The sequence below is a fragment of the Loxodonta africana genome, chromosome 3 (assembly GCF_030014295.1).
Source record: "Loxodonta africana isolate mLoxAfr1 chromosome 3, mLoxAfr1.hap2, whole genome shotgun sequence".
NCBI classification, from domain to species: domain Eukaryota; kingdom Metazoa; phylum Chordata; class Mammalia; order Proboscidea; family Elephantidae; genus Loxodonta; species Loxodonta africana.
Window position 1 is genome coordinate 179,430,536 of NC_087344.1, and position 8,967 is coordinate 179,439,502.

The window sequence follows — 8,967 nt, forward strand, 5'->3', positions numbered from 1 at the left end:
CCCCCACAGACTGTGACCCTTATCTGCCTCCAGTAAACAGGACTTAACCTGCGCGATTGGAAGGAAACCCGACAGTGCACAAACCTGGGGCCATGTTAAACGAGAACCCTGGATGTGCCCCATATCTGAGCAAAAGGTGAAGTTCTGCCTCTTAAGCCAGTCTTGTCTGTAACTTCCGCCAATGAAAGGGTATTATCATAACCATTTTTTTCTTGTACAGATATTTCAGATATCACTGGGGCTCTTTTACACAAAACCAACGAGATTGGTCAACACCAGCTTGTCCCCCCCCAACACATCCAATTTTTATGCTAACAGTAAATTATTGAAGCCTAATAGTGCGCACATCTTTAGCACACAACTTATTGAGCTTTGACAAATGAAACCATCACTCAGAGTAAGTTACAGAAAATTTCCACCATCCCAGCAAGTCCGTAGAGTCCCTCTCCAGGCCACTCCCATCCTGCCCAGTCTATCCAGCAGGTCCCTGAGTGGTGCAAGCAATTTTCCGTCCATCAGCTACTCAACTTAAAGGTGGGTGGTTCCCACCCACACATTGTGCCGTGGAAGAAAGGCCTGGCAATCTGCTTCTGTAATGATTACAGTCAAGAAAACCCTACGGAAGCAGTGCTACTCTGTAACACATGGGGTTGCCATGAGTTGAAATTGACTCCAGGGCAACGTTTGTTTTTTTTGTTTTTGACGTTTATCACCAAAGATTAGTTTTGCCTCTTCTTGAAATTCACATGAATGTATGTACACTTTTTGTTCCGGCTTTTTTTCAAGCAACATTGCTTTGGAAATATATCCATATTGTTGCATTTATTATCCTTAATTTTGGTGTTACTGACTAATGTTATTCCAAAGTGTGACTACACCACAGCTGATGGACATTTGAGTTCCTTCTATTCCGGGTTAATGTGAAGAAGGCTGCCATGAATATTCTCGTCCTGAGTCTTGTGTGTGGACATGTGCATCCATTTGCCTCGAGTGTATACCAAGTACTGGAATTGCTGGGTCATGGAGTGGGTGCAAGTTTAATTTTACATTAGAAATTGCCAGACAGCCCTCTAGAATGGTTTCTCACCAGCAAAGAGAATTGCAGTAGTTCCACATCCTTCTCAGCACTTGGTGTTCTCTGTCTTGAATGTACCCATCCTGTTAGGTGGGTAATGAAGGGTATCTCACTGGGTTTAAATTTGCGTTTCCCTCGTGAGTAATGGTGTGGAGCATATTTTATTATGCCTTTTGGCCATTTAGAAATTCTAATTTGTGGAAAAAGCCAATTTAAGTATTTTGCCCACTTCTAATCGGATTTTTTTTTTTTTAAATTGATTTCTAAGGGTTCTCTCCAGCGCTGCATCCATTTGTTGAAACATCTCCATTGATACTCCATCAATTCCTGGAGCCTCCTTTTTCGCCAGTGCCTTCAGGGCAGCTTGGACTTCTTCCTTCAGTACCATCGATTCCACCTCTTGAAATGGTTGAACATTGACTAATTCTTTTTGGTAAGATGACTCATCTTCTTTTGATGCTTCCTGCCTCATTTAATATTTTCCCCGTAGAATCCTTCACTATTCCAACTCGAATCTTGAATTTTTTCAGCTTGAGAAACACCGAGCTTGTTCTCTCCTTTTGGTTTTCCATTCCCAGCTCTTTGCACATGTCATTATAACAAACGGATGCAGCGCTGGAGGTGCTCGCTCGTCTATGCCAAGAAATATGGAAGACAGCTTCCTGGCCAACTGACTGGAAGAGATCCATATTTATGCCTATTCCCAAGAAAAGTGATTCAACTGAATGTGGAAATTATAGAACAATATCATTAATACCACATGCAAATAAAATTTTGCTGAAGATCATTCAAAAACAGCCGCAGTGGTATATCGACAGGGAACTGCCAGAAATTCAGGCCGGTTTCAGAAGAGGACGTGGAACCAGGGATATCATTGCTGATGTCAGATGGATCCTGGCTGAAAGCAGAGAATACCAGAAGGATGTCTACCTGTGTTTTATTGACTATGCAAAGGCATTCGACTGTGTGGATCATAACAAGTTATGGATAACATTGCGAAGAATGGGAATTCCAGAACACTTAATTGTGCTCATGAGGAACCTTTACATAGATCAAGAGGCAGTTGTTCAGACACAACAAGGGGATACTGATTGGCTTAAAATCAGGAAAGGTGTGTGTCAGGGTTGTATCTTTTCACCATACCTATTTAATCTGTATGCTGAACAAATAATACGAGAAGCTGGACTATATGAAGAAGAACGGGGCATCAGGATTGGAGGAAGACTGATGAACAACCTGCGTTATGCAGATAACACAATCTTGCTTGCTGAAAATGAAGAGGACTTGAAACACTTACTAATGAAGGTCAAAGACGACAGCCTTCAGTATGGATTACACCTCCACATAAAGAAAACAAAAATCCTCACAACTGGACCAGTGAGCAACATCATGATCAACAGAGAAAAGTTTAAAGTTGTCAAGGATTTCGTTTTACTTGGATCCACAATCAACAGCCATGGAAGCAGCAGTCAAGAAATCAAAAGACGCGTTGCATTGGGTAAATCTGCTGCAAAGGACTTCTTCAAAGTGTTGAAGAGCAAAGATGTTACCCTGAAGACTAAGGTGCGCCTGACCCAAGCCATGGTATTTTCAATCACATCATATGCATGTGAAAGCTGGACAATGAATAAGGAAGACCGAAGAAGGATTGATGCCTTTGAATTGTGTTGGCGAAGAATATTGAATATACCATGGACTGCCAGAAGAACGAACAAATCTGTCTTGGAAGAAGTACAACCAGAATGCTTCTTAGAAGCAAGGATGGCGAGACTGCATGTTATATTCTTTGGACATGTTGTCAGGAGGGATCAGTCTCTGGAGACTGGCAAAGTACAGGGTCAGCGGAAAAGAAGAAGACCCTCAACGAGGTGGATTGATGCAGTGGCTGCAACAATGGGGTCAAGCATAACAATGATTGTAAGGATGGCGCAGGACCGGGCAGTGTTTCATTCTGTTGTGCATAGGGTCGCTATGAGTCAGAACCAACTCGACACACCTAATGGCAACAACAAGGGTTCTCTATATATTCAAGATTTGAGTCATTTTTCAGAGAAGCATGTTGCAAATAAATTCTCCCAGTCTGTGGCTTGCCTTTTCACTTTCTTGGGTAATTTTTCATGAGCAGAAGCTTTTAACTTCAATGAAATCGGGTTTATCTGCCCCTCCTTCCCACTTTAATAGTTAAAGTCTGTTGTGGTGCAGTGGTTAAAAGCTCTGCTGTCAGCCTAAAGGTTGGCAGTTTGAATACACCAGCCGCTCCTTGGGCAGTCCTACTCTGTCATATAGGGTCACTATGATATGGAATCAACTCTATGGCAACAGGTTTTATTGTGTTATTTGAGCAATTTTTCTACCCCAGGGTGGAGAATGTACTCTCCCAAATTTTCATCTAGGAACTTTAGACTTCAGTCTTAATTTTAAAATCTGCGACTTCTCAAGTTCATTTCCTGACCACAGCAAACTTTGCAGCTACTGATGTCCTGGCTCCCTGAAATCTTTTTTATATGGTAAAAACATTTATAATAATTACCTGCTCTGCTCTTTGACTGTTACAGGCCCTGTGTTTCCCTCCATATCTCCCCCGTCCCTCTCCCCATCTCTCTCCTCTCTCATTCTCTCTTCTTCTCTGCAACTAAGAAACCCAGAAACACCTGAAAAAGAATAGAGAGACCCAGTCTAATCTGTGTTCAAGAACATAGATCCTGAGTTGGGAATCTGGTCCTGCCCTTGATATAAGTGTCTTAAGTTTTGTGTTGTTCAACATTTCCTTCCGTCTGTAGGCCAATAACAGAACTCTGCTTCATACTGTTGTTGCCAGATGTGCCTGGATTTAGAACTACTCAATCTATAATGTTATAATCAGTGAATCATCAAAACATTTTCATTGTACTCTGCATTATTTATTGAGAATCTGTCTCCTGATTTTTTTCACTTTAAATTAGTTTTGTTTCTTCTAGAACTTCATGTAAATACAGTCATAGTATGTATACTCTTTTGTGTCTAGCTTCTTTCTCTCTCCGTAATCTCTGATTTTTATCCACATTGTTGAATATATCAGATGTTTATTCCCTTTTTTTTTAATAGCTGAGTAGTATTTCGTTGCATGATTATACCAGAGAGTTACGTTGCCATTCATCTATTAATGAACATATTGGTTGTTTTCAGTGTTGGCTATTGTGATAAAGCTGCTTTGAGCATTCATTAACACCACGAGCGTTTTTGTTTTTTTTTTTTAATTGTGCTTTAGGTGAAAGTTTACAGCTCAAGTTTGTTTCTCATTCAAAAATTTATACATGTATTACTGTGTGACATTGGTTGCAGTCCCTGCAGTGTGAGAGCACTCTCCCCCTTCCACGCCAGGTTCCCCATGTCCATTTGTCCAGTTTTCGTGACCCCTCCTGCCTTCTTATCTTGCTTTCAGGCAGGAGTTACCCATTTGGCCTCATATATATGTATGACTTGAGATGAAAGTTTACAGAGCAAATTAGTTTCTCATTAAACAACTAATACACATTATTTTGTGATATTGGTTGCCAACCCCAGGACCCGTCAACACTCTCCACTTCTTGACCTTTGGTTCCCCATTACCAGCTTTTCTGTCCCTTCCTGACTTCTCGTCCTTGCCCTTTGGCTGGTGTGCCCATTTAGTCTCATTTTGTTTTTGTGGACCTGTTTAATCTTTGGCTGTAGCGTGAATCTCAGGAGTGATTTCAATACGGAGTTAAAAGAGTGTCCGGGGTCCACACTCTCAGAGTTTTTCCAGTGTCTGTCAGACCAGTAAGTCTGGTCTTTTTTTGTGAGTGATAATTTTGTTCTACCTTTTTCTCCTGCTCTGTCCAGGACTTTTTATTGTGATCCCTGTCGGAGTAGTCTGTGGTGGTAGCTGTGCACCCTCTGGTTATGTTGGACTCAGTCTGCAGGAGGCTGTGGTAGTCGTGGTTCATTAGCCCTTTGACTAATCTTTCTCTTGTGTATTTGGTTTTCTTCATTCTCCCTTGCTCCAGAAAGGGTGGGACTAGTGGAGTATCCTAGATGGCAGCTCAAAAGCTTTTAAGACTCCAGATGCTGCCCACCAAAGTAGGATATAGAACATTTTCTTTATAAACTATGTTGTGCCAGTCGAGCTAGATGACCCCGAGACCATGGTCCCCAGCCCTCAGCCCAGTAATTCAGTCCCTCAGGGAGTTCGGTTGTGTCTGTGAAGCTTCCATGACCTTGCCTTGGTCAAGTTGTGCTGACGTCCCCAGTATTGTGTACTGTCTTACCCTTCACTTAAGTGACCACTTATCTACTGTCTAATTGGTAGTTTTCCCTCTCCATCCCTACCTTCCCTGGTAACCATCAAAGATTGTTTTTTTCTGTGTGTAAACCTTTTCATAAGTTTTTATAATAGTGGTCTCAAACAGTATTTGTCCTTTTGTGATTGACTTATTTCACTTAGTGTAATGCCCCCAGATTCATCTGTGTTGTGAGATGTTTCAAAGATTCATCATTGTTCTTTATTGTTGCGCAGTATTCCATTATGTATATGTACCATAATTTGTTTATCCATTTATCTGTTAATGGGCACTTAGGTTGTTTCCATCTTTTTGCTACTGTGAATAATGCTGCAGTGAACATGGGCGTGCATATGTCTATTCATGTGACAGCTCTTATTTCTCTAGGATATATTCCTAGGAGTGGGATTGCTGGATCCTATGGTATTTCTATTTTTAGCTTTTTAAGGAAGCACCATATTGTTTTCCAAAATGGTTGTAACATTTTACATTCCCATCAGCAGTGCAGAAGAGGTCCAATCTCCCCGCAGCCTCCCAACATTTGTTATTTTCTTTCTTTTTTTTTTTTTTGATTCATGCCAGTAATGTCGGGGTGAGATGGTATCTCATTGTAATTTTTTTTTTTCCTGTCTTATGTACTCTTTTTTTTTTTAATAACTTTTATTAAACTTCAAGTGAACGTTTACAAATCCAATCAGTCTGTCACATATAAGTTTACATACATCTCACTCCCTACTCCCACTTACTCTCCCCCTCTTGAGTCAGCCCTTTCAGTCTCTCCTTTCTTGACAATTTTGCCTGCTTCCCTCTCTCCCTATCCTCCCATCCCCCCTCCAGACAAGAGTTGCCAACACAATCTCAAGTGTCCACCTGATATAATTAGCTCACTCTTCATCAGCGTCTCTCTCCCACCCGCTGACCAGTCCCTTTCATGTCTGATGAGTTGTCTTCGGGGATGGTTCCTGTCCTGTGTCAACAGAAGGTCTGGGGAGCATGGCCGCCTGGATTCCTCCAGTCTCAGTCAGACCATTAAGTTTGGTCTTTTTATGAGAATTTGGGGTCTGTATCCCACTGATCTCCTGCTCCCTCAGGGGTCCTCTGCTGTGCTCCCTGTCAGGGCAGTCATCGATTGTGGCCGGGCACCAACTAGTTCTTCTGGTCTCAGGATGATGTAGGTCTCTGGTTCATGTGGCCCTTTCTGTCTCTTGGGCTCTTAGTTGTCGTGTGGCCTTGGTGTTCTTCATTTTCCTTTGCTCCAGGTGGGTTGAGACCAATTGCTGCATCTTAGATGGCTGCTTGTTAGCATTTAAGACCCCAGACACCACATTTCAAAGTGGGATGCAGAATGATTTCATAATAGAATTATTTTGCCAATTGACTTAGAAGTCCCCGCAAACCATGTTCCCCAGACCCCCGCGCTTGCTCCGCTGACCTTTGAAGCATTCATTTTATCCCGGAAACTTCTTTGCTTTTGGTCCAGTCCAATTGAGCTGACCTTCCATGTATTGAGTGTTGTCTTTCCCTTCACCTAAAGCAGTTCTTATCTACTGATTAATCAATAAAAAACCCTCTCCGTCCCTCCCTCCCTCCCCCCCTCGTAACCACAAAAGTATGTGTTCTTCTCAGGTTTACTATTTCTCAAGATCTTATAATAGTGGTCTTATACAATATTTGTCCTTTTGCCTCTGACTCATTTCGCTCAGCATAATGCCTTCCAGGTTCCTCCATGTTATGAAATGTTTCAGAGATTCGTCACTGTTCTTTATCGATGCGTAGTATTCCATTGTGTGAATATACCACAATTTATTTACCCATTCATCCGTTGATGGACACCTTGGTTGCTTCCAGCTTTTTGCTATTGTAAACAGAGCTGCAGTAAACATGGGTGTGCATATATCTGTTTGTATGAAGGCTCTTGTATCTCTAGGGTATATTCCTAGGAGTGGGATTTCTGGGTTGTATGGTAGTTCTATTTCTAACTGTTTAAGATAACGCCAGATAGATTTCCAAAGTGGTTGTACCATTTTACATTCCCACCAGCAGTGTATGAGAGTTCCAATCTCTCCGCAGCCTCTCCAACATTTATTATTTTGTGTTTTTTGGATTAATGCCAGCCTTGCTGGTGTGAGATGGAATCTCATCGTAGTTTTAATTTGCATTTCTCTAATGGCTAATGATCGAGAGCATTTTCTCATGTATCTGTTGGCTGCCTGAATATCTTCTTTAGTGAAATGTGTGTTCATATCCTTTGCCCACTTCTTGATTGGCTTGTTTGTCTTTTTGTGGTTGAGTTTTGACAGAATCATGTAGATTTTAGAGATCAGGCGCTGGTCGGAGATGTCATAGCTGAAAATTCTTTCCCAATCTGTAGGTGGTCTTTTTACTCTTTTGGTGAAGTCTTTAGATGAGCATAGGTGTTTGATTTTTAGGAGCTCCCAGCTATCGGGTTTCTCTTCACCATTTTTGGTAATGTTTTGTATTCTGTTTATGCCTTGTATTAGGGCTCCTAGGGTTGTCCCAATTTTTTCTTCCATGATCTTTATCGTTTTAGTCTTTATGTTTAGGTCTTTGATCCACTTGGAGTTAGTTTTTGTGCATGGTGTGAGGTATGGGTCCTGTTTCATTTTTTTGCAAATGGATATCCACTTATGACAGCACCATTTGTTAAAAAGGCTATCTTTTCCCCAGTTAATTGACACTGGTCCTTTGTCAAATATCAGCTGCTCATACGTGGATGGATCTATGTCTGGGTTCTCAATTCTGTTCCATTGGTCTATGTGTCTGTTGTTGTACCAATACCAGGCTGTTTTGACTACTGTGGCTGTATAATAGGTTCTGAAGTCAGGTAAGGTGAGGCCTCCCACTTTCTTCATCTTTTTCAGTAGTGCTTTGCTTATCTGGGGCTTCTTTCCCTTCCATATGAAATTGGTGATTTGTTTCTCTATCCCCTTAAAATATGACATTGGAATTTGGATCGGAAGTGCGTTAAATGTATAGATGGCTTTTGGTAGAATAGACATTTTTACTATGTTAAGTCTTCCTATCCATAGCAAGGTATGTTTTTCCACTTAAGTATGTCCTTTTGAATTTCTTGTAGTAGAGCTTTGTAGTTTTCTTTGTATAGGTCTTTTACATCTTTGGTAAGATTTATTCCTAAGTATCTTATCTTCTTGGGGGCTACTGTGAATGGTATTGATTTGGTTATTTCCTCTTCGGTGTTCTTTTTGTTGATGTAGAAGAATCCAAGTGATTTCTGTATGTTTATTTTATAACCTGAGACTCTGCCAAACTCTTCTATTAGTTTCAGTAGTTTTCTGGAGGATTCCTTAGGGTTTTCTGTGTATATAATCATGTCATCTGCAAATAGTGATAACTTTACTTCTTCCTTGCCAATCCGGATACCTTTTATTTCTTTGTCTAGCCTAATTGCCCTGGCCAAGACTTCCAACACGATGCTGAATAAGAGTGGTGATAAAGGGCATCCTTGTCTGGTTCCCGTTCTCAAGGGAAATGCTTTCAGGTTCTCTCCATTTAGAGTGATATTGGCTGTTGGCTTTGCATAGATGCCCTTTATTATGTTGAGGAATTTTCCTTCAATTCCTATTTTGGTAAGAG